This window comes from Orcinus orca, chromosome 17 (assembly GCF_937001465.1).
Source record: "Orcinus orca chromosome 17, mOrcOrc1.1, whole genome shotgun sequence".
Lineage (NCBI taxonomy): Eukaryota > Metazoa > Chordata > Mammalia > Artiodactyla > Delphinidae > Orcinus > Orcinus orca.
The window spans coordinates 69368518-69392167 of NC_064575.1; the positions used below are offsets into that span (position 1 = coordinate 69368518).

Here is a 23650-nt window from a genome sequence, read left to right on the forward strand (position 1 = left end):
CTCGGGATCTTTTAGTTGTGGCATGCGAGATCTAGTTCCCTGACCAGGGATCGAACCCAGGCCCCTTGCACTGGGAGCGTGGAGTCTTAGCCACTGGACCACCAGGAAAGTCCCTTAGCCTTTTATTTTTTAACCATTTCATCAGTGTCTACGATAGTATGATAAATGTTGCTGAAATGAGTTGACCTGAGTAAAGGTGTGTTGGCCCAAGGAAACCTCTAATCTAGAAAAGGCTCTGCTCGGGGATTTTCCCTCTTCGTTTCTTCCTAATGTGATATCCATGGACATTTGATTCCTGCACAGTAGTTTTTCCAAACTCTAGTCATTAATGTACCATTTTCATGATTTTTTTTGTATTTACTTAATATGGGACTAAATGCTAGCTGCCCACCCAAAATCTGTTTTCTCCTTCTTTTTATTAAGAGAATTAGAATTACCAAAATTATTAGGAGTGACAATATGTCCAGTTAAAACACTCTACCTCCTAGCTTCAGCTTTCACATTCCTTCATATTCATCCCCTTCTGACAATTCCAACACAGGCATGTCCTCCATCTCTACCCTATTAGGATTGTCTAAATATCCAAGTTCATAGGCATTTGGCGGATCACACATCCAGGCACCTCCTACTCTGAAAAGAGGTCTCTTTCATGTCTGTGGGTGCACTCTTTGTAGGTATCAAACAAGAAACAATATAAATGTCATTTCCAGATAGAAAAGTAACTGTGAAAACATAGGGTGACATGTGCTTTTCCTTCTCTCTCTAATAACGTTTTCTCTTTCAGCTTTCCCTTATGCAACGAACAATCTCTTTGTGGTCAACATGCTACTTTCAGGAGTAAAAGAATCATGAGGAAAATTCCAAGGACATTTGAACATTCTACAAAAGCTCAGCAGAATTAAATGAGACACTGTTAGGAAGGCACAGTTTCAAATGCAGTACCAGGTCAGAGCTGAAATCTCTCCCAAAGGTGGATATTTTCTGGATGACCTTGAATCGCCCGGGAGGACTTTTAATGACAGGTTTCATATAAAATTACCCTCATACTAATTAAATCTGAGATCTAACTTCAAATTTATAAAACTGCTAATGTAGTACACTATTAAGAATCTAAAAAGAATGTTGTTTTCTGAAAAGAAATGTCATTCTTGTCATTTTTTCCTGCTTTCAGAACTCTTTCATTCATTCAAGAAGTATTTATTTACCACAAATTGTGTGCTAGGTACTCTGCTCCCTGTTTCAGGCCACTTAATGGAAGTTAGACGAGGCAGCAAAGAGAGTAAATCAGCAACAAATATAAAAAAGTTAACTTGGCCAGTGTTGTAAAGAGACAAAATAGGCTAATATGGTTTCAATACGCTACAAACTATAGCTGAATTTTTCATTTAGGAATAGTTTTAACTGCTATCCAGTGACAGTTCAATGTGCTAACTCTGCAGAGAGTTTTGAAATCGAAATTTTTGCCTTCACGTTATTAGTCATCCCTTAGTGCAACTTGGCTTCTCCCTGCTCTTTTCCTCTGGTTTCTAACCAGTGCCTCATGCTGGTGTAATTCAAGGAAAAACCTGTATCTACTTCACAGGATAACTGAGAATCAAATGAGGTGACATATGAAAAGTAGGAAGTATCAGAAGTATTATATAGAGTGTCAGTAGGAGTGTGTGTTGTGAAAGTGCACAGTTAATAATGATGCTTCCTGGAATCCCCACAGTTTTTGTTGGCCTTACAGGGCTCATCACATATGAAGTGATGCCCACTGTCATATCAGCACATCCTTAACAAGTCTGATCCTGGCTACCCCTGTGCTAATCACAGGTCTCAACTGAACATGACAACACTTTTGATTCTCTGGAATGAATTGTCTTTGAGGTGTTATACAGTCATCCCTAGGTGTCTGCTGGGGATTGGTTCCTTAACCCCGTGGATACCAAGATCCTTATATAAAAGGATCCTTGTATCAAGTCTCTTATATAAAGTGGCAGTACAGTCAGCCCTCCATATCCACTGATGCAGAACACACAGACTGGGATGCAGAACACACTGACTGTACTTCCCTAAAGAAAGCATCTGCAGAAGTGGTTAACACACAAAACATACACTGTAACGCATCCGACACTCGGCATCATGGATTCTCAGACACTTGTCTCCTGGATTTTCCCTGGCCCTTGGATCATCAGTAAGTTCTGAAAATTAGCCATCCCCAACCCCACAAGAACACACGTCTTGTCTTTTCCTCTTTCGTTTCCCAAATTTACATCTTCCTATAGCATCTTCTTATGTGCTTTTCATTTACCAAACGCCGTTAGATTTAGTCCACTTCATCTTTGACCCCTAGAGAATTGGTGACCTTTTTCATTAGAGTCACTTTTTTCTCCCATCCATCTTAAGAACTGAGGATCAAAGGCTTACATGCTATTCTAGATAAGATTTGCCAGAGACGCATAACTCCGGGACCTCCTCGCTCACTGTCAGGAAGGAATGTCTAAGAATAACTCTGGCTTTAAACTCACAGTGTGGGGAGTGTAAGGTTTGGGATTGAAAACATATTAACCATGACAACGCAATGGGTTATAGAAGGACTGCAGCTGGTAGCAGCAATGGCCCTGTTTTATGAGTCTGTAAAGGCACTCATTCTGGTCTCTTCCCTTGCCTCATACCTCGCCTCCAACAAATTTTGGGGTCCTTTCCAGCCTCATCCCCCTGAGTGTCCTACACAGTCCAGTCTGCAGCCTCTTCTCTCCCACCCTTGTAAAAACTCTTTCATCTTCACTGTGTGCAGAGGGGTGTGAGTTAGGTTAAAGGAAGTGATTTCCGTAATATGCAAGCGTTTGGTCTCTGGATGCAAAGAGTCATTCTCATTAAATTAAATTGAACATGAGATCGTTCGGTTGAAGATGATGATAATGAAACATGTAAAAAGAAGAACATAGACTACTTGAGTTTAATTTTACTACTTTCTCATTACGAGAATCTTCGGGGACAATCTCTTCCAACTGCTTCTATTATAACAGTCACTAATGATCCACAGTTAACACCATTCGTGAGAAAAGCTGAGTCATCTGTCAGCATAAATTTTTTTTTAAAGTGTGAATAAAGTCTGAAAGCTTTGCTAGAAAGCTACTCAGACAAAAATGATAAATGAACAGTCCTATGTCAAACTAAGAAGCTGAACAATTTTTAAAAATCCATTCACACCACCAGTACTGGCCATCCTAACTGAATGAGGTAATAAGTATTCATTCACGGGACAAATATTTTTGAGCACATGCTATATGCAAGCACTGGCCCAGGAGCTGGGCATGTTGTAAGAAGCAGAACCAGACTCCCCAGATGGAGCTTATAGGCTGGAAGAGGAGACAGATGTTACAGAAATCATCAAACAAACAAACGATATCCAATTTTAAACTGTGGTGGCTGCTACCACTCATCATGAGGCTTATATCAGAGTCCCATTGAGTCAAGTCTACTTTCTCCTATTCCGGAAGCGTTGTTATTCTTAGTTCCCAAATTCCCTGTGCATTGAATGCCATTCAAGGCAAGTGCTAACATGGTCAGTGAATTCGATGTGCACACCTGGAATAACAGGCTACCTTTCTGTAAATATTTCTGCAAACAGCGGATTCCTTTGCAAATGATCCTTCACCCACACCCTGTTCTCATGGTTTTTTGTTTTTGCAAATGTTTATACAGCTGTTAAAAAGAAAAAGGGGCAAAAAACAGCTTTTGGGACTCAGAGAAAAAAAAAAAAACAATAAAACAGATACTCTTGCTTTGATTTTCTATCGCCTCAGACTTTAAAAAATCAGTTCCAGAGAGTTTTGATTTACAGGGTGGGTAATTAAGAAAACTGTGAGGTCAGTAAAGTTTAATTATGGCATCAGGTGTGATATTCAAGCTATTTAACCACAGCACAGCCCCACCAAGGGAAGTGGGAGCCAAGAGGAAGGAAGCCCTAGATGCTGACGGGTGCACATCAGCAGAAGAGCAGGCCTGGGAGGCAGCCCCACCCTCTCACACTGTATTGCCCGTGCCTTCCGTAATGTTCCAGCACCCTTTGGTCTCATGTCTGATTCCATTATTTCAAGGTCTTCCATCCAATCACATCTTTATTGAGCACATCTGGTAGCATTGTATCCCAGTAACTGGATAGTGACGAAGGCATAAGTAGTCCCTGACCTCATGAAACTTAAGAGTCCGTGGTGGTGACAGACAAAAAAGCACCAAAACACACAAATGATTCCAAACTGTGATAATAAACAAAGCATGTGATGAGATAAGGGAGCAGGGAGAGAGAAAGTCTTAATTTAAATAAACTCATTCTTATAAAGATCGTTAGGGCTTAAAGGGTTAGTCTTGTATGAGGTATCTGCATCTTAAGAAACCAAATCATTAAGCCAAAGAAATGAATTGCTAATGATGGAGTTTCAGCCATAAAATGGCATAATGAGAACATTATTTGGGGAGATGGCAAGTTGGACAGGGCTTTTTCCTAATCCCATAAATCACCTCATCTAGGAAGGCATCCGGGGAGTCTATTTTTAAAGCTGTCTCAAATTCACAAATACAAAAAGTCCTTGTCTTGAAGAAGGGAAATACTGAACTGCTCAAGGATAAGATCAGGCAGGAAGAGAGGAAGGACTTTCACTGTTTACTTTACCCAATTCTCTATTGTTTGAGTTTTTGATGAGCCTTTATTAATTTTGTCAATTACAAAGTGGGAGTCTCTTCTAAAAAGCTCATGCCTTCACGTATAAACCTCAAATGATTTTGATATTTCTGAATCATTTCAAACTTTGAAGTTTGTGGTAGTAGCAGCTGTAGAAAAGTAATACAACATCTGGTGGGGGTGAGGGGCATTAATCTGCCCCCCACAAGGGGTGTGATGGATTTTTATAAGCATGTGTGATTTGCACATGCCTGTTTCATAGCCAGGGTTCTTGCTAAATTGGCATTTTTACAGGATGGCGGTTTTCGGAAGTACCAGTGGAAAAATGAGTATCCTTCACAACAGAACCACAAGGAAGGATCCCAATTAGTGAGTTTGCTAATTAATCACCATTTTGACTGGTAAGCTCTTACTGAGGACGTAAGTCATCATCATACAAAACAAGAGTTTGGGAGCGCCACCATCGGTGATCACCATTTGCTGATCTCTGCAGACTGGAAACGATCCACTGTTCTGAGCCACCTGGGGCAGCGGCAGGACACAGCCCTGGCCAGGGATGAACCAGTGCTTTCTAGCCCATCTTGCAGCTTCAAAGGCTTAAGATCTGCAGAGGCTTAATGTCCTAAAAAGGTTGTGGATTTACTTATTTACATGTAATTCAAAATAAAACCAAGATTTAATTTTAAAACAGAACACACATTGTATGCTAAAATTAAAAGAATATCTCGGTAGATTTTCCAGTTGCAAAATTCTTCATTAATTCCTCAAAGATAAAGCTTTCTCTTTTGTTAAGGGAGGCTACTTTGTTGATGCTTATAACTGCCCACTGGGTAAACCATTTGCCCACCAGTCCAAAGCTAGCCAGCTTTCACTTCATCCCTTTCTACTCCTATCATCTTTACTGGGTTTTCAAAGTCCTGCTTAATCTGCTCTCATGTCATCCCTCCATGGGAGAGTGTTCCTGATTCTCAATGGGAACTGAGGGTTTATTTGGCCATTTCTTTTTTCATTCATATCCCCAAACCCCATGTTAATTTATTCTCACCTTTGCACGTTTGCTCATAACAGCGCCCCCTGTCTGTAACGCTCTCCCCTACTTTACCCAGTCTAATGTCCATGCATTCCTCCAAAAACCTTCTCCAACTTGTCATTAGCTTCAGTATCACTTTGTATACATTTACTCTATGCCAAGCACCCAACTGCATACCATGGATACAGCAGTAAAGACGAACAAAGTCCCTACTCCCAGGAGCTTAGTGTTCAGTGAAGGAGGAAAGAATTAAAAAAAAGATAAGCCAACAAGTAAATCAAATTGTGATAGGTACATATTAGTATCCTATATCTGCTGTAACAAATTACCACAAACTGGGTGACTTAATACAACAGAAATTCATTCTCTTACAGTTCTGGAGGCTAGAAGTCCAAAATTAGTGATACGAGGCTAAAGTCAAAGTGTCCACAGATCAGCAATCGCTTCAGAGGCTCTAGAGAATTCTTTCTTTGCTTTTCTAGCATCTAGAGCTGCATTCTTTGCATTTCTTGGCTCAGGGGCCCCTTCCTCCATCTTCAAAGCCAAAGGCATAGCATCTTCTCTCTTTGACTTCTCCTCTCCACTTCCATCGCATCACTTTCCCTCTTCTGTATGAAGCCTCCCCCTACCTCCCTCTTATAAAGACATTTGTGGTTACTGGTAGGGTCCACCAGGATAATCCAGGATTACCTCCTCATCACATGATCCTGAACTTGATTACATAATCAAAGACCCTTTTTCCATAGACGATAACATTCACTGGTTCCAGGGCTTAGGACCTGGTTATATTTTGAGCCTATTATTGAAGCTATCACAGCGGTTAGGTAGATAACAAACAAGGTGGGAAGAAAGGGTCCTTCCTCTAAATAAGGTGGCCAGGGAAGGTGCATGCCATGAGGAGACTTTAAGTCAAGACTTAAAGAATAAGAACAAGCCTTGGTTCTTGATCTTTTATCAGTGCCCATTTCAAAATATAAATGCACATTAAAAGTTAATCAGAATTCTGTGTAATAGTCAGTTGTGTAATTGTGTGATTTCTAGCTCATGAGAATCTAGCTACTACCTCTGAAAATAGTAAAGTGGACAAAATGACACTATGTGCACATGCAGATTTTTTTGTGTGTGTTTCTGAAGCTAATTGCTGGATGATGCTTTTGCTAAAACCCCTAATTTTATATTTATTTATGCCTCATTTCAAAACACATTTGAAGAATTAAATACCGTTTTGACAATGATAAAAGCTTTGCTAAGAAATATAGGCCATTGGTCAATTCACTAAACATTCAGACTGGCCACTCAACTGTCAGGAAAATGCACTTCCATTCATTTGTTACAAATTGATGGATATTAGTCAATTGGGCCCTGAAATCTATAATTTAAATAATCATGAAGGGTTGGTGGTTATTTTGCAAATGTCAAAGATGTGGTTTTACCTGTAAAGGATAGAAGATTGGTAAGAATTGTTGTTTTTTATAATAGATCCTTCTTTTTCAACACTTTTTTGGTCACAGTAAGAAGCAATAGCTATCGAAGAAGCTCTCTCGGGTGCTGATAATGTTCTCTTCCTTGACCTGGATGCAAGTTGCATGGGTATGTTCAGTTTGTTAAAATTCATCAAGTCGTACTAATAACATATGCACATACATGCATGTATTATACTTATTAAAGTTAAAAAACAGCAATTTATGTATTTCAGAAAATACAGTGAAGCAACTATATTGAAGTACATAAAAACCACCCTTACCTCCTCAAAACTTTAATTGGAATGTTTCAGTTCACCTATTCTTTATTCATCTCTTGATCTGTCTTGATGTGGCAGATTAAAGATGGATACAAATGCATCAAGAAATGGAGTGTATTTCCCTTTCCTAGGCTGGCCCTGTGACTAATTTTGACTAACAGGATGCAGCACAAGTGATGCTGTTGTAGCTTCTGAGACTGGGTTTTGAAAGATCTGCAATTTCTGCTTCTGTACACTTGGAACTCCTGGGATCGGGGATCCAACTGCCATGCTTCAAGAAGTCCAAGCCCTACAGAGAAGGCACACAGAGGACCAAGGTGCTCCAGGTGACAATCCCAGCCAAGCTCCCAGCTGACAACCAGTATCACTGGACAGCCATATGCGTGTGCCATTTTGGATGGGGCAGCTCAGTCAAGCCCCCAGACTGCAGCTCCAGCCGATAGCACATGGAGCAGAAGTACTTTCCAGATAAATCCAGTCAGCCCACAGAATTGCGAGAGAGAATAAAATGGTGGTTGTTTTGAAGCCACTACCCCAATTAAAAAGGCATTTAATTGTTGTAGATATTACTTAGCAATAGATAGCTGAAATTCTCTACTTGTCTATTATTGTATCTATCAATTTATTATTTAATTGACCTACAGACTGTCTTGGTCAGCATGGTGTAGTGTCTCTACAGCCAGATTGCATGGTTTTGTAGTCCAGTTTCAGGCTGGCCATGAAATGGGGGGAAAACTGGGCTTGGTCACAGGGAAATGGATGGGCCGTCGCTGCAAGATGGGGAGTGAAGGAAGCAGAGGCATAAGTCACAGAGCAGGGCTGTCAAGGTTAATCTGACTGGTGGACAGAACAAGAGCCCGACACAGCTATGCACAGCCTGAGAAAAGGGGACTGGTTACACTAAAGCTGGAAGGAGAAGCCAGTAGTACAGAGAGAAGGAAAACCGTGCCAGCACATCCGCACACTCAAGTGGGTAAAAGAGCCTGATGCCCAAGGGACCCAGACAAAGGGGAAGAGGCGCGGCAGTCAAGCTGCTTCCCTGTGGGGTTACATCAGGACCGGCTGTCTCCTAGCACTGCTGGGAATACAGCTGGGCCAGGCCAGCTGGGCACTCTCACTCTGGGGAATGATTCCAAATCTCAGCAAAGAACGGGGCCAGCTCTGGCTCTCACCATCAGACTGGTCTCAAGGGGTAGGGGGTGGCCACATCGGGGGAGGGGGTTCATTACCTACCTAAGGATGGTGAATGTCGATGTTAGAATTTAGATTTCACTAGTCTCATGAGGATGAAAGTATCTGAGATCCTGAGACAGCTTACTTGGACGAGACAATATGAAATTACCTTAAAAAAAACCTTTAAATTGTAAATGTGTTACCAAAAATACCGCTCAGACATTCCGTACCTCATACCGAGCCTGACCCCATCTCTAGTCCCACTGAGAGCCTCACCACATCCTTCGTGCTAAAAAAAAAAAAGATCCTTAATTTCACAGCCCTTTACAAAATAAAAAATACACAGTAATGCATATCACAGACAACTTCGTCCACTGCTGTGTCTCACCCCATCCACGACTCATACTGTGAGCCTTGCCTGGGGACGCAGTGGGAGCTCAGGGGCATCAGCTAAGCACGGAACTGCTTAAGAAACCACGGTGTTTTTATTTATTTATCTTTATTTTTAAATTTTACTGGAGTATAGTTGATTTACAATATTATGTTAGTTTCAGATGTACAGCAAAGTGACTCAGTTATATATGCACAAATATTCATTCTTTTTTAGATTCTTTTCTCATATAGGTTTTATAACCAACAAGGACCTACTGTATAGCACAGGGAACTCTACTCAATATTCTGTGATAACCTATATGAAATCACAGTGTTTTTATGCTTAGAAGCTGCCAGGTCAAAAGAGCCTCCTCAACGAGAACTGCTTTGGCTGCATGTTAATGATACAGGGAGCCTCTGTTTAATCATCTTGATGTGTCTGTGAGACGTGCCTGCCAGGCTACACGTGTTTTCCACTCGGTTCAATCATCCCAGGCTTGGCGTTACAATCCCTCAGACAGTCACAAACATATGGCTGTCTAGAGTAATAACGTTGACAGCCAGATGAGGCTCCTGGAGTCTGGAGACTGCGTTCTCCCCGCTGGGTCTTTAAATTGGAGGCAAATAAAGATTTCCTTGCATTCCATTTAGTGTGCCTTCACCAAAAGTAAGAAAGCAGGTTTTCTGTTTGTTTTGTTGACTTTATGAAGTTTTCTAAAGCAGAGGCTTTCATACTTTTAAATCTGCGAATCACAGTCATGAAGACATTTTAAATCACAAGCCAGTTCATCTGTGTGCAAATGGAAACAACAGTTTCACGGAGTGATATTTTTACTGTGTGGATGGTAAATTGTTTATGTCAGTTTTATATGTCTGGCTAGGCTATGGAGTGAAGTTGTTTGATTAAACAATCTAGGTGTTGCCATGAAAGTATTTTTTAGATGTGGTCAATATTTGAATCAGAGTACGTTTGAATAAAGCAGCTTATCCTCCATGATGTGGGCAGGGCTCATCCAATGAGGTGAAGACCTTAGTAGAAAACACTGAGGTCCCCCAGAGGGGAAAGAGTTCTGTCTCCAGACTTCCTTTGGACTCACGATTGCAACTGCAAATCCTGCCGCAACTGCCAGCCTGCCCTGCAGATTCTGTCTCTGTCTCTCTATATATCCTATTCCTCTGTTTCTTTGGAGAACCCTGACTAATACAACGTATAAAACACAAGCTGATATTTTCTGTTTCATTCCAATTAATTAAAAGAAAAATATTGCTTGCAACCCACTCTAATTAAAGTCATGACTCTTTGAAGAGCTTTATTATCATGTGATTTACATACCACAACATTCTCCCATTGAGAGTATACAATTGGATGATTCTTCATATATTTTTAGAGTTCTGTGGCCAGCCATCACCATAAGCTAATTTTAGAATATGTTCATCATCTCCAAAAGCAGCCCTGGACTCTTTAGTATTCACTCTCTAGTTATCACCTGTGTTTTGTTCTAAAGCTGTGTTTCTCGAAGCGTGATTTGGAACCAGCATCATCAGCATTATCTGTGAACTTGTCAACAGTGCAAATTCTTGGACCCCAATCCAGACCTAGTGAATCAGAAACTCTTGGGGTGGGGCCCACCCACCTGTGTCTCAGCAAACATTCCAGATGATTCTCATGCAAATAAACATTTGAGAACCGCAGTCCTGGAGGACAGGACAGGAAGACCATGTGCTCTCAAGTGTTCTCTGTGCTCCCAGGATGAGACAGGGCAACGGCTGAGTCTCCCAGAAGTTCTGTGAGATTCAAGTTTCATTCAGGGATCACGTCAAATGTTCAGACCTAAAATTCAGTTCAATAATCAATTCACTCATCACTTGGGGGATTAGTGGATTGATTGAGCTCTTAGTGAATTGTTGGAGCTCTTTCTAACAGAATAGAAAGTTTGAGTCAAGGCCTCATCTCCCCAGTGTGGATTCTAACCTGGACGGTGAAGAGGTGGCTGCAGCCCTTCTCAGCAGGATGAAGAGAGTCATGAGGTGAAGACTTTGGGCGAAAGGACCCCTGCTCCCCCAAAGGTTCCATGTCCAAGTGTCTGAGAGTGACAGCTGGCTTTGGTTCAGACACTCTGATTACAAAAAAGGAAAAATGACAAATATGGGACCAAATCAAGAGGGGGCGTAGAAAGTGAGGCTGGAGAGGTCTCACAGAACCCAAAGACCAGGAGGGAAGGTGAGCCAGGCCCCCTGAGAAACGGAAAGGCAGATGAAGTGGAGGCAGTTTCTTCCTCTTCAGGTGTCACCTCTGCTTCTTCATGTGTGTGTTCAGCTGTCTTTGCAGATGGCATCCTCTGCTTTCTCATGGCGCAGGTGTTCTCAGGTTCTCAGTCTCAATCACCTGTCAGTTAGGCTTCCACATCTAGCAGCTCACTCTTGCAAGCTCCCAAAGTATCAGTTCTTCTTTTCTCGTGTGGTCATGTCATCAGCCACTGATTAGCCTAAGGATAGGCAGCCTGTGTCCCATATTCATACATCCAACTACTCCACCAACAGAAACATCAGATCTAAAGACTGAACTATAGAAATCATTCCCAGGTAAGACACACAGAAATCAGGATTCAAAGCCAGGCAACTGTCTCCAGTAAGATGTGCTTCCTTATTCAAGCCATTGCTATTCCAGAGACTATGAATGCATGTAGTGGGTGCATCGTAAATTGTTACTGAAGGAATGAAAGTGCTTGAAATCTCACAAGGAGGGGCCTCTTGAATCCCAGAGTAGAGGTCCGTGCTGCATTTTAGTCTCTACTTTCCCATGACAAGCATGTGATCTTGGATTGGTAAAGAACCTTCCCACACTTACGTTCCTTCATGTGTGAGGAATGTAGAGCGGGCGATGTACACAATTCCCTGCCCCCCTGTATTCATTTGAATCGTCAGTGCTGACTCAGCAGTTCCCTTTCTCCGAAGCTTGGAGGAGCAGCAAGAGATGGGCTGAGTCCTCTGCTGCAGAAGAGCACGAAGACTTCCATCTGCTTTCAGGAGCCTTATGTGCTTCTCCCGCCTTTTGTAATTCACTCTGGAAAAAGATGTTACTTCCTCCAGCTCCCACAAAGACTGCCAACCTCCCAGGAAATAGCCGCAAGGCTAACAGATGGAAATATGTGGACCTTACCACGTCTGCTTGTGCTTCTTTAGAAATGTCGCTTCAAACAAAAGTAATACATCTACAAGACGATCCATGACACACACCTCTGGCTACTGCTTGTTAAGCAGACATGCTGAGTTCAACTCTTTTCCACCTAGTGCGTATTAGTGATCCCTGCTTAGTAAATACCCAGTAGATGCGTGTTGTTGACAGTGATGAAGACGGTATAATGTTTCAAAACTGAGAGATATAAAAGGGAACCCTCTGCAAAAATTATCTCACATTTGTAAAAACAAAGTCCAGATTAGGACAGGACTAAAGAAGCAGACGTACAGAATGGACTTGAGGACATGGGGAGGGGGAAGGGTAAGCTGGCACAAAGCGAGAGAGAGGCATGGACATATATACACTACCAAACGTAAAACAGACAGCTAGTGGGAAGCAGCCGCACAGCACAGGGAGATCAGCTCGGTGCTTTGTGACCACCTAGAGGGGTGGGATAGTGAGGGTGGGAGGGAGACGCAAGAGGGAGGGGATATGAGGATATATGTATACATATAGCTGACTCACTTTGTTATACAGCGGAAACTAACACACCATTGTAAAGCAATTATACTCCAATAAAGATGTTAAAATAAATAAACAAATAAGTTTTTAAAAGTCCAGATTAGGCAAAACCCCTGTAAAACACTAGCATGAATTTGCACCGTAACCCCCATGAGCTGTGTATGGACTTATGCTTTAGGGGAGAGGGTTTAATCCATGGCTTGTGGTATCAGCCTATGTCCTCTTTAAGAGAATTAGGAAAAGGCGCCCTCTTCTGGGAAGAAGCAGCCCTGCAGGTACACCATTTAGCTACAGACTGTCATTATGTTGAAAATAAAGGGCCCTTTCTTCTAGTGGGGTCAGGTTCCTGCTAACACCCAACGCAGGAGGCTTGGCAAGTGGAATGTCAGTTGGATTTTGCCCTATTACTCCCCACTGCTGGGCACCTTTGTGGGGTGCACGAACTGTACAAACTTACAGAGCAGCCTTAGTGAATATCAACAACTGTGTAAATACAAACAGAACAGATGAGGGTTTTTCAGCACTTTATACAAGCATCTCAAAGCAACCGCTATTATTCCCCTAAAAGTTTACACTGAGACATACCTATTCCAGTTCAAAACATTGCACTGCTTTTGGATTTTTCTCACTTGCTTTTTAGTTAAAGAGAAGACCCAATTTGGGTTTTCAATAAGAAATAAACAATAGGAAGTCTGAATAGGAAGGTCTTATTATTAAATCTGGTAACCAAAAGTGGATAAAACTTCCACCGGTATGTACCAGTTGAAGGTCACTGCCCACTCAGGTCCAATTTTCAATAAGTCGTCTTTAAAAGAAAATTAAGCAAATTGGGCATTTTTCTGTGTCTCACAAAACCAGGTGGTGGTGAGAATTCAAGATGACAATGTACAGAAAAGTGCTTTTAAATTCTGAAGACCTACAGAAATGTCAGTTACTTTAATCTGCGAACTAGCCAGTGTCAAGCTTAACAAGAAACCACAAGTGGCATTCCTGTTCAAGTTAGGGAAAAGAAAATATCAGAATGCTTTCTATCCTCACTATTATATAACACTGCTAAGAAAGTACTATCAATCCAGCAAAATAAATAAAATAGGGTCATAAAAAAATTGGAAGACAGAGGTAAAATGATCATATTTGGGGGTTGAGATGACTCTATAACTGGAAAACCCAGGAGAAGCAATGGGAAAACTTATAAGTAACAGAAGAATACAACAAGTTGGCTAGGTACAACGTTAATACATAGAAATCACAGACTTCATATATACAGTCTGTAAAAGTGAAAACTGAACAGATCCTATGTATAGTAGCTAAAAGTAAATAAAAATAAGTACAAATCCATGTAAAGAAAATTAAAAAGAATAGAATGGAGGGATTCAAAGAAAATCTAAACCAATACTCAGTTCTTGAAAGGGACTATTCATCATTATAAAGATGTTACTCTTCCCTAGAACCCATCATTTACATTTTCATTGTGGCAGTGGGAGACTAGCTATCTTGAAACACTTAAAAATGCTGGATAAAATCTAACACATATCCTTTTAAATGAATACCTCAAAATCTCAGGTGCAAGAAAAAAAGAGGGAACTGCAAAGCAATGGGTTGATGCTATGGCCAAGCTGGTGTAGAGAGGCTGGGGTAGACTGAAGGAGAGGTTATTGGTTTCCATAACCAAAACCAGGTTTCAGCACTCCTTGGGAATAGCGGGTTGCTGCCCAACGCCATGGCAGGCCATGCCTGCAAGGTGGGAAGTTGTAATTGCTGTCCATGAATAAATCTGAACCCTTGAAGGGCTTCACAGTTAGTGAAAGAATAGACAGAAAAAAATTTTCCTGACAACACCCTGTGATTTGAATAGGATAAAAGGCCTCCTCTGATCATTTATAACCACAGGCTATGGCCCATGACGGTCTGGGGTCAGCATTTACACTGCCCACATGGTCCATGAAACCCCAAGCTGAGCAATTATCAAAAATGTTGACCTGAGCCACTGAAACTCTGGCTGCACCTGGCAGATCCTTCAAGATAAAGCTGTTCTGTAGGGACACAACTTTGACCCAGGCACTAAGTATTCCAATAATTAAGCCCCCGATGGAGATAAGTTTACAGTCCAAAATTTCACAACACATGATAAAAATCTTCCATGAGAATGGGTTAACAGACACATCATATAGGGTTATCAGAACACTAAGAACTTATGCTATAAGCTTAATTGTGTCTCCTCTAGTCCCCAAATTCATAGTCGAAGTCCTAACCCCTAGTACCTAAGAATGTGACTGTATTTGGAGATGCAGTCTTTGGAGAAGTAATTAAGTTAAATGAGATCATAAGGGGGGCGCTTAATCCAACATGACTGTTATTCTTTTAAAAAGAGGAGATTAGGAGACAGACACAAACAGAGGGAAGACCAAGTGAAGACACAGAGAAGACAGCCCATGAAGACACAGGGAGAAGACAGCTGTCTACAAGCCAAGGAGAGAGGCTTCAAGAGAAAGAAACTAACACTGTCAACACCTTGATCTCAAACTTGTAGCCTCTAGAAGTGTGAGAAAATAAATTTTCTGTTGTTTAAGCCACTTAGTCCGTGGTACTTTGTTACGGCAGCCCTAGCCAACTAACACAACTAACTATATACAGTAAAAGGACAGACACTAACATAGAAGTCTGTTAAAAATATTAGAAACCATAAACATGGAATAAGATGCTGAAAATAAGAAAAGAACTCCTGCTGAAAAAAACAAAAGTGAAAAGCACTAAAGAAGTACTTCATCAAGAAGGAAACTGAATTCCAAAGGAAGAAGTGGGGTGTAGAAAGCAATGATGAGCAAAGAGAGCAGTCAACTTGTATGCAAATCTAAGCAAGGGTCTGTTGTTGGATTTAAAAAGTGACCACTAATTTGGGGAATGTAAAACAAGATGGCAAATAAGACACTGAACAAAATAACATGTAAGACAGGAGTGGAGCAAAAGCTTCCTAAGATCCTTACATTTGGGGGAGTGAGTTAGAGATATTAATTTTGTTTAGATTTTGTGAAGTCATATACACATATTGAAAATTAAAGGGAAACTACTAAAACAACAGATAAAGGCTATATAATTTCCAAAATAAGTAGAGAGGGAAAATAAAAGAACAAAATAAAAACAATAAATCCACTAGCAGGCAAGAAAAAAAAAAAAGAAACAGAAAAAGCGAAGATCCTAACATAGGAAGAACTCAGTGTAGAATTGCCTGCTTCCCTCTCGTGTAGTTCATGACCCAGTGTTCCTTAACCCTCGGGAAATAATGGGGTAGACCATGTGTACAGCTCCATGCTGGAGCATTTCTCCCACCAGTGACTTCTATGGGTGATCCAATGACCACCTACCAGCAACAGTCCAGCCAGCAGGCATCAGATGGGAGCAGGACGCCCTGAGTCATTAGAGGAGACTCTTGCTAAGATGTGAAGTTCCAACCCAACCTGCCTCCCCATCATCAAGGGAGTGTCTCTGGGGAGAGCTGCCCACACTGCAGAGTCACCCTTGCAAAATCCATAATCAGATTAAAAGATGAATGGACAATAGTTTTTACAACAAGCACCCGTTAATTTTCAAAGAGAAAAATAAGTTTAAAAACATCTCAAAAGCGAGTGAAAACGAATCATGTCACCCTCTCTCTCATTCTTCCTCTTTTTCTGCTTGGAAGGGAGAGAAGAGAAACGTGTGTCACTTTATCTAATATTCAACATGTCTCTGCGCACAGATATTCCAGCAGCGCTGGGCCACAGTTCTGCCTGCTGTTTTCCAGGCTTTGTAGGAAATACTTGACAAATTGGCTTGATACACTCTGGAATCATAGCACAGACCTGATGCCTCTTGTGAAAATATGTAATCCCTAAGGGTACTGGAGATGAGACTTACTAAATTCATATTTTCCACCCAAATCTTTCCTTAGGGGCTCTCCATGAGGCTGGACCAATGTTCCTAGCCCACCTGATCTCAGCTGTATCTAATTAATCACAGGAAGACTTATACTGTTATTTAATCCAACAGGATTGGTTTTTGCCTTGCACATTTTCTCTGTGGATCACGGTTTGATTTTGAAACTTCTCACTTTGTTGTTTCCTTTTTTGATCAGCTTATAAACTACCTGAGGACAGGGACTGTGTTTTGCATTTGTAGCCCACGTATGCCCTTGAGCAGGGCTGACCCTCCCGCAGGCAATTAACCTAACTTTGCTGAATTTTCTTGATAATGCTAAATAGAGCACTTAAGAAATTAATACTGGCTGTTATTAGTTTTATCCACCACTAAGCTTGGAAGTAATTAGACCTTGCTTCATGGTCACTCTTAGACACTTGCTGGCCAGTGACCAAAGAGTGGGGATGGGAGAGAAGCAGCAAAATCAAAAGTTATTAAATAGCAACTAGAAGCAGCAGGGGCAGGAGGGAGTCAATAAAGAAACTGGAATCATTATTTTAAATTATTTTTGAATATCTACAGGGTTTTTTTTTTAGTGCTTCCTATGGCAGTCTCTGCAGAAAATTAAATCAGAGAAAGAACAGTTACCTTTAGACATGAGGTGATAGGAAGCCAACTCACATAACTACCAAGAAGGCAGTGTCAGACATGTGGTGAATGTCCTGTGAGTTTGCTGGAAGTCCTATTAGGATTGGTTTTTTGTTTGTTTTTTTCTGTTTATTAGTGGGCTTGTTTGGCTGTCACCTAGAAGACATCTACTTCAAAGCTAGCTCAAATATTGTCTTTGTAGAGCCTTCCAGGTGTCCCTCCAAACAGTGAATCCCTGTTTTCATTTCACTTCATTCATATCCCCGCAGCACGTATCGTGGTGTCCATAGTCAGCTGCTAAAATTTAACTCCAGCCCTGGACAGAGCACACTTGAGGAAAGCGATCATGTTTATATCTCCACCCTGTACAGTGGTCCTAATAATAATAGCAACTTTTACTATTAATGAGATCTCATTATATCACAGGTTGCTATGGTGTGAATGTTTGTGTCCTCCTAAAAAATCATATGTTGAAATACTAATCCCCAAGGTGATGGAATTAGGAGGTCGAGACTCTGGCAGGTGATTCCACGGTAAGGGCAGAGGCCTCCTGAACGGGATTTTCCCTCCTATGAGAGCAACCCCACAGTCATCCCTCTCCACTTCTGTCATGTGAAAATACAAGGAGAAGTTTGGACCTGGAAGAGGGCCTCAAACTTGCACCCTTATCTTGGACTTCCAGCCTCCAGAACTGTGAGAAATACATTTCTGCTGTTCATAGGCCAGCCCGTCTGTGGGCTCTGGTTAGAGCAGCCCGAACGGACTAGGGCAGATGTGATAAGCGCTTTGCATTCTTTACATCAGTTCATCTTCACAAAACCTTTGCCAAGTAGTTATTATACCCCTTTCACAGATAAGAAAACTGGGGCTTAGAAACATCAAAGTGGGCTTGTCCAGGCCACACAGCTGGAGGGTCATCGCACCAGGTGGGCTAACTGCGTAGTCCATGCTCTTTTTCACGATGGTAGACAGCGGTGGTTATTAAACTCCAATGTGCATCAGAATCTCTGGGGAGCTCGCTGAGAATGCAGATTTCCAGGCTCCGCCTCCTGGGGTGATTCTGATTCAGTAGGTTTGGGGTAGGGCCCAAGAATCTGAATTTTTAACCATCAGCATCCTCTCTCTAGGCAATTCTGATGAAGTTGCTTACAAAATTCTCGAGAAACAATACAATACTGTTGTTTGCGCACCAGACACTCAGTGATGGTCAATAAGTGGATATAACATTTATAGACATTTATACAAGATAAGCACGTGACACTCTTTTTTTAAATTGAAGTATAGTTGATTTACAATGTTGTGCCTATCTCTGCTGTACAGCAAAGTGACTCAGTTATATACATATATACATTTTTTTTATATTCTTTTCCATTATGGTTTATCATAGGATATTGTATATAGTTCCCTGTGCTATACATTATCCATTCTAAATGTAATAATTTGCATCTACCAACCCCAAATTCCCAGTCCATCCCTCTCCCCACCCCCCCCACCTTCGCAACCACAAGTCTGTTCTCTACGGCATGTGACATTTTTGTATCTGTTTCTACAAGGGTAAAGATGATGAATTACAATGGTGAGACAGATTCAGGGACCTCTACGTCAAACACAGTCAAATGGGTTTCTTTATATCAGGACCTCTCAGAGCTTTTAATATAGGCAAAATATTAAAGGCAAAATATAGCTTTTTTTCAAAGTTATTTGGCCACGGATCCCATTACTTCTTTTTCTCTTACATTACCTCTTTTAAACTGTATTAACAGTTTGGAAAGCAGTGTCTTGGAAAATAAATTAATGATAATAGCTTGCATTTGTATGGAGCTCTACAGTTTACAAAGAGCTTTCACATGCATCATTATTGCCTTTTTCAGGGTTGCATGTAAGAGTTCAGAGAAACTATCAGTGGTTTGCCCAAGACGAAGGAGCTTGTGTGAGCAGAGTGAGGGTCAAAACCGGGTCTTTTGGGCTTGGTGTCCACTGTTTATCCATGCCATCATAGCAGGTACTTTCTTATATAAACTTAATGCTTAATGGAAGCAGTGCAGTAAAGTGAAAAACCATTTACTTTTCTTTGCCTCAGTTTCCTCATCTGTAAAATAAGGCAGTTGGAACAAATTTAAGAGAGGTGCCTTGTCCAAAGTCAAATAACTGTCTTCTGTAGCATGGCTGAGTTTGTAATCAATTTTCTCAACTCCTTAACCAGTTCAATCCATTTGCCCTGAACTATAAGCCAGCAGCGGTGCTAGGCGCTCTGGGTACCATACAAAACTAGGCACGATTCCTTCTTTGACATATTATGTCTCCCAGGATGTGCTGGTAGAAATTTTTGTGCACAACTGTCTTCTAAGGCCTGAGTGGCATGCCCTTTTGTACCTCCAACCTGCCATCCCCTGAAAAAACAAACAAAAAAAACCAGACAACACAGCACTGCCTTGAAATGTCACCAATGTCCTTGCGGTCAGTGCCACGTGGCCATGCCTGAAGGTCTTAAATCTACTGTTACTCAACAGCAAGGCTGGAAGTCAGTCAGCTTCCCTTTGGTAATAAAAGCTATTACCTGACTTTAAACATTTCAACTTTCCTCCCTACTTCACAGGTCACAGAGCACCCCTCTGATGCAGAAGGATTTTTTATTTAAGAGGAGATATAAGACATGTTTTTCCACCTCTTGATGGCTTATTACTTCCTGTAAGCTAAGAAATGGTGATTCTGCAACACAGCTTTGCTAATTGCTCACGTCTGTTAAGATGTCAGTGCACGGGGTGTCTCGCTGCCCTCCTCCCAACTCCATCTCATGGCTCGTCTGGCATTAGCACTGCCAGAGCCTGGGTTAATATGTACGCCATGCAACTCATTAGTTGCACATTAGTATCAGAGCCAGGAATCAATATGATGGAGCCAAAAATGTGTTGGAACTTGGGTCAGAGTCTCAGCTGAGGACTCCTCAAATGCAGAGGCCAGCAGCCTGGCGTGGGCTCCACAGCCCACACCGAACACATCGTGCTCCCAGGAGCCATTGGGGAGGACGACAAATAAAAATTTGGGGCCTCATTAAAAATTGAGGGGAGGAAAAAAATCCCTTTGCAGGACCCATGAGACTTCATGGTTATTCATTTGCCCTTCCACTCACATGAAGAATTTACTAGGATTATCACCTAAATAAGACAGTGCTGAACTGTCAAGTGCTATTATCATAGTTCCAGGAATCAAATGCCATGCATCAGGGATCCAAGTGAAAGTTTTAAGCATGTCTCTTTAAATCCAAATGTTACTTTTATCCTCTAACATAAGCTGGTTTCAATCTAATGGAGGTAAAATTATTAAAGCATGTGTTTCTCTCCCATTCCCTCCTTCCCTCCTTCCCTCCTTCCTTCCTTCACTCCCTCCCTCCCTCCTTCCTTCCTTCCTGTTTCCTTCTTTCCTTCCTACCAACTTCCTCCTTAAATGGATATAGTAATAAATAGCTCTTTAAAACCTGTTCTTCCAGACTGGGGCCTCTCAGGTCATCCCCGTGATGCATCATTTGGCACACAAATACTGCTCACACACCTCCTATCACCTTTTCCTGGAGGACAGCAAACCCCAGCAGGACCAGAAAAACTGTATCAGAAAAGAAAGGCTTCGTCAGATCTCCAAATCCGTCATGTTTCAAAGTAATTATTTAATAGGACATTTCTGGGTAGGACTGTCTTGCTATTACTAAACAGTTTCCCTTTCTTTAAGAGGAGAACAAGGAGGTAAAGACTCCCAGCAGTTGGTATTTTAGAGATGATTACCTGACCCTACATGGATATTTAAAATTAGCTTGATTTTTGTAGGTCTGGTTTGAAGAAGAAAAAAACCCCAACACTCCCTGTTTAAAATTACGGTGCATGCAGTGCTCATATTTTCATAAAACCACTTAAAAACGAAAGGTCAAACTAATCATTCCAACACCGAGAATCGGCTTTCTTGTCAGCACGGTTCAAAGAGTAGCTTTTATTTTCAACGATCACACCTTTTTTGGGCAGAATCCCAATAAGCACTTTTCACCATGACAACCACGAGGCGTGCACAACATCTCCGACTGTGCCTGAAAGGGAATGTGTTCCTGCAGAGCAAGGATGTCCCCACCTCTAAACTGGGCACACAGCCTCATGCTCACTCACTGAGAGAACAGAACTCAACTCTGCTCTGGTAGTTAGATGGAGTAGAATCAGTGAGTTCTCAGGAATGTCAAAGGAAATGAAGATGAAATCACTATGAAGCACGAAGCAAATATTTAATTCTACATATGGTCTGAATGTTTCCCTGAAATTCATATGCTGAAAACTAACGGACAAGGTGATGGTATTATGGGGTTGGGCTTTGGGGGAAGTGATTAGGTTGTAAGGACATGGAATCTACATGAATGGAATCCATGCCTTACAAAAGATATTCCAGAGAGGTCCCTGACCCCTTGCCCTTTCCCCCATCTGAAGACACAACAAGAAGTCTGCAGTCCAGAAGACAGCCCTCACCTGACTATGCTGGCACCTTGATCTTGGACTTCCAGCCTCCAGAGCTGTGAGAAATACATTTCTGTTGTTTATAAGCTACCCAGTCTATAGTGTTTTGTTAAAGCGGCCCAAACAAAACAATTGTTTATTTATTTATTTTGGTCTGTTTGGGTCTTTGTTGCTGTGCATGGGCTTTCTCTAACTGCGGTGAGTAGGGGCTGCTCTTCGTTGCTGTGCTCAGGCTTCTCATTGCCGTGGCTTCTCTTCTTGTGGAGCACGGGCTCTAGGCGCATGGGCTCAGTAGTTGTGGCTCACGGGCGCTAGAGTTCAGGCTCAGTAGTTGTGGCGCACGGGCTTAGTTGCTCCGCGGCATGTGGGATCTTCCCAGGCTAGGGCTCGAACCCGTGTCCCCTGCATTGGCAGGTGGATTCTTAACCACTGCACCACCAGGGAAGTCCAAGACAATTGTTTATTATAACTGGTGTGCTTCCTGGAGTTGGGACACCAAGGAAGAACACTTCTATGAGAGAGACAGTGGAGTGTTCACTTCTAAATCTATTTTGGTACAATACACAAAGCCCTAGGCTATATTTCATAAAAAGCAATATGCTACAGCACTCAAACTTTTTTTAAAAAAAAAGATAGTCCTGAAACAAAACAGAGAAGATGGCAGCATGGGAAGATGCAGAGTTAGCGTCTCCCTACAACTAGGGCGCCAGCCTGCCGCTGGTGGAGAACTCTGACACCCAAGGAGACGGAAGGAACCCCAAGGTGAACTGGTAGGATGTAGGGGGACTGAGGGGGAAGAAGTGGAGGCCAGACAGGCTCGGCGCCCCTGAGATGGGGAGATCAGGAGAGGCAGGCGGGAGGGACTCTCCAGGAGGAGAGGGAGAGGAGCGGAGGGCGATCACCTGGCCCACTTGGGCTGGGGAGCCTGCTGAGCTCCCAGGCCGCTCCCCTGCCCTCCAAGGTTCCCCCTTCCCCACCGGCCGTACTGGTCCTGGGGGCATAGGAGGGAGGCCGGGGAGATCAGGAGAGGCAGGTGGGGGGGCCCTCCCAGACCCCAGACTGGAGAAGCAGGAGAGGAGAGGAGGGCGTTTGCCCCGCCCACTCGAGCCCAGGAAGCCTGCTGGGTCCCCAGGTGAGGTCCCCTGTCCTCTGAGGCCAGGGTGGGGGGCACGGCTGGGCCCCTTCTGTTCCTTCAGCCTAAGCCCCACCCCCCACAGGCCCCAGGGCCTTTCTAGCCCTGTGGGTCCTGAGCATTGGCCCCTCCCACTGCCCAAACCTCGCCACTGCTTAGGCCCCGCCCTCCACAGCCAAGGCCTCCCCATCCCACCCCTTTTTTTCTTTTCCCTCCTCTTTTTTAATGTTGTGGTACTGATGTACGTTCCAGTTGTTGATTCATCTATATTTTTATTTTTATATTCTTCCTAACATATCTGTTAGTTTCCTAGTCTAATTCTGTTTTTTACTTTGTTATTTTTGTTTGTTTGTTTATGCGGCCTCAGGCAGCTTGCGGGATCTTGGGTCACGAGCCTGGGGTCTGGCCAAAGCTCCTGTGGTGGGAGCTCCGAGTCTGAACCACTGGACTAACAGAGAACCTCAGACTCCAGAGAATATTCATCAGAGTGAGGTCTCATGGAGTCCCTCATCTCAGCACCAAGACCCAGCTCTACCCAACAGCCCACAAACCCCAGTGTTGGAAGCCTCAGGCCAAACAGCCAGTAAGACAGGAACACAATCCCACTCATAAAAACAAAAATGAGATGGCAAAAAAATATGTCACAGATGAAGGAGAAAGGTAAAAACAGATGAGACCAAATAACTGAAGAGGAAATAGGCAATCTACCTGAAAAAGAATTAGAGTAATGATAGTAGAGATGATCCAGAATCTCGGAAATAGAATGGAGGCACGATTGAGAAAATACAAGAAATGTTTAACAAAGAT

General features: G+C 42.3%; 2 protein-coding genes across 6 annotated transcripts in view; one reads left to right on the forward strand and one right to left on the reverse strand.

Annotated features, from left to right (window-relative positions):
* MTBP (MDM2 binding protein) overlaps nt 1-5512 on the forward strand; it is a 154647-nt gene extending 149135 nt beyond the window's left edge. The window contains exons 23-24 of one of the 3 annotated variants that reach the window (XR_004480980.2): nt 785-945; nt 4961-5512. The gene's annotated coding sequence lies outside the window, so the exon portion shown is untranslated. Of the gene's footprint in view, nt 1-784; nt 985-4960 lie in introns of those variants that run through there. The other 2 variants (XR_007472764.1, XR_004480979.2) reach the window with 2 other exon arrangements.
* SNTB1 (syntrophin beta 1) overlaps nt 1-23650 on the reverse strand; it is a 232108-nt gene that overhangs the window by 61556 nt on the left and 146902 nt on the right. The window lies entirely within an intron of this gene.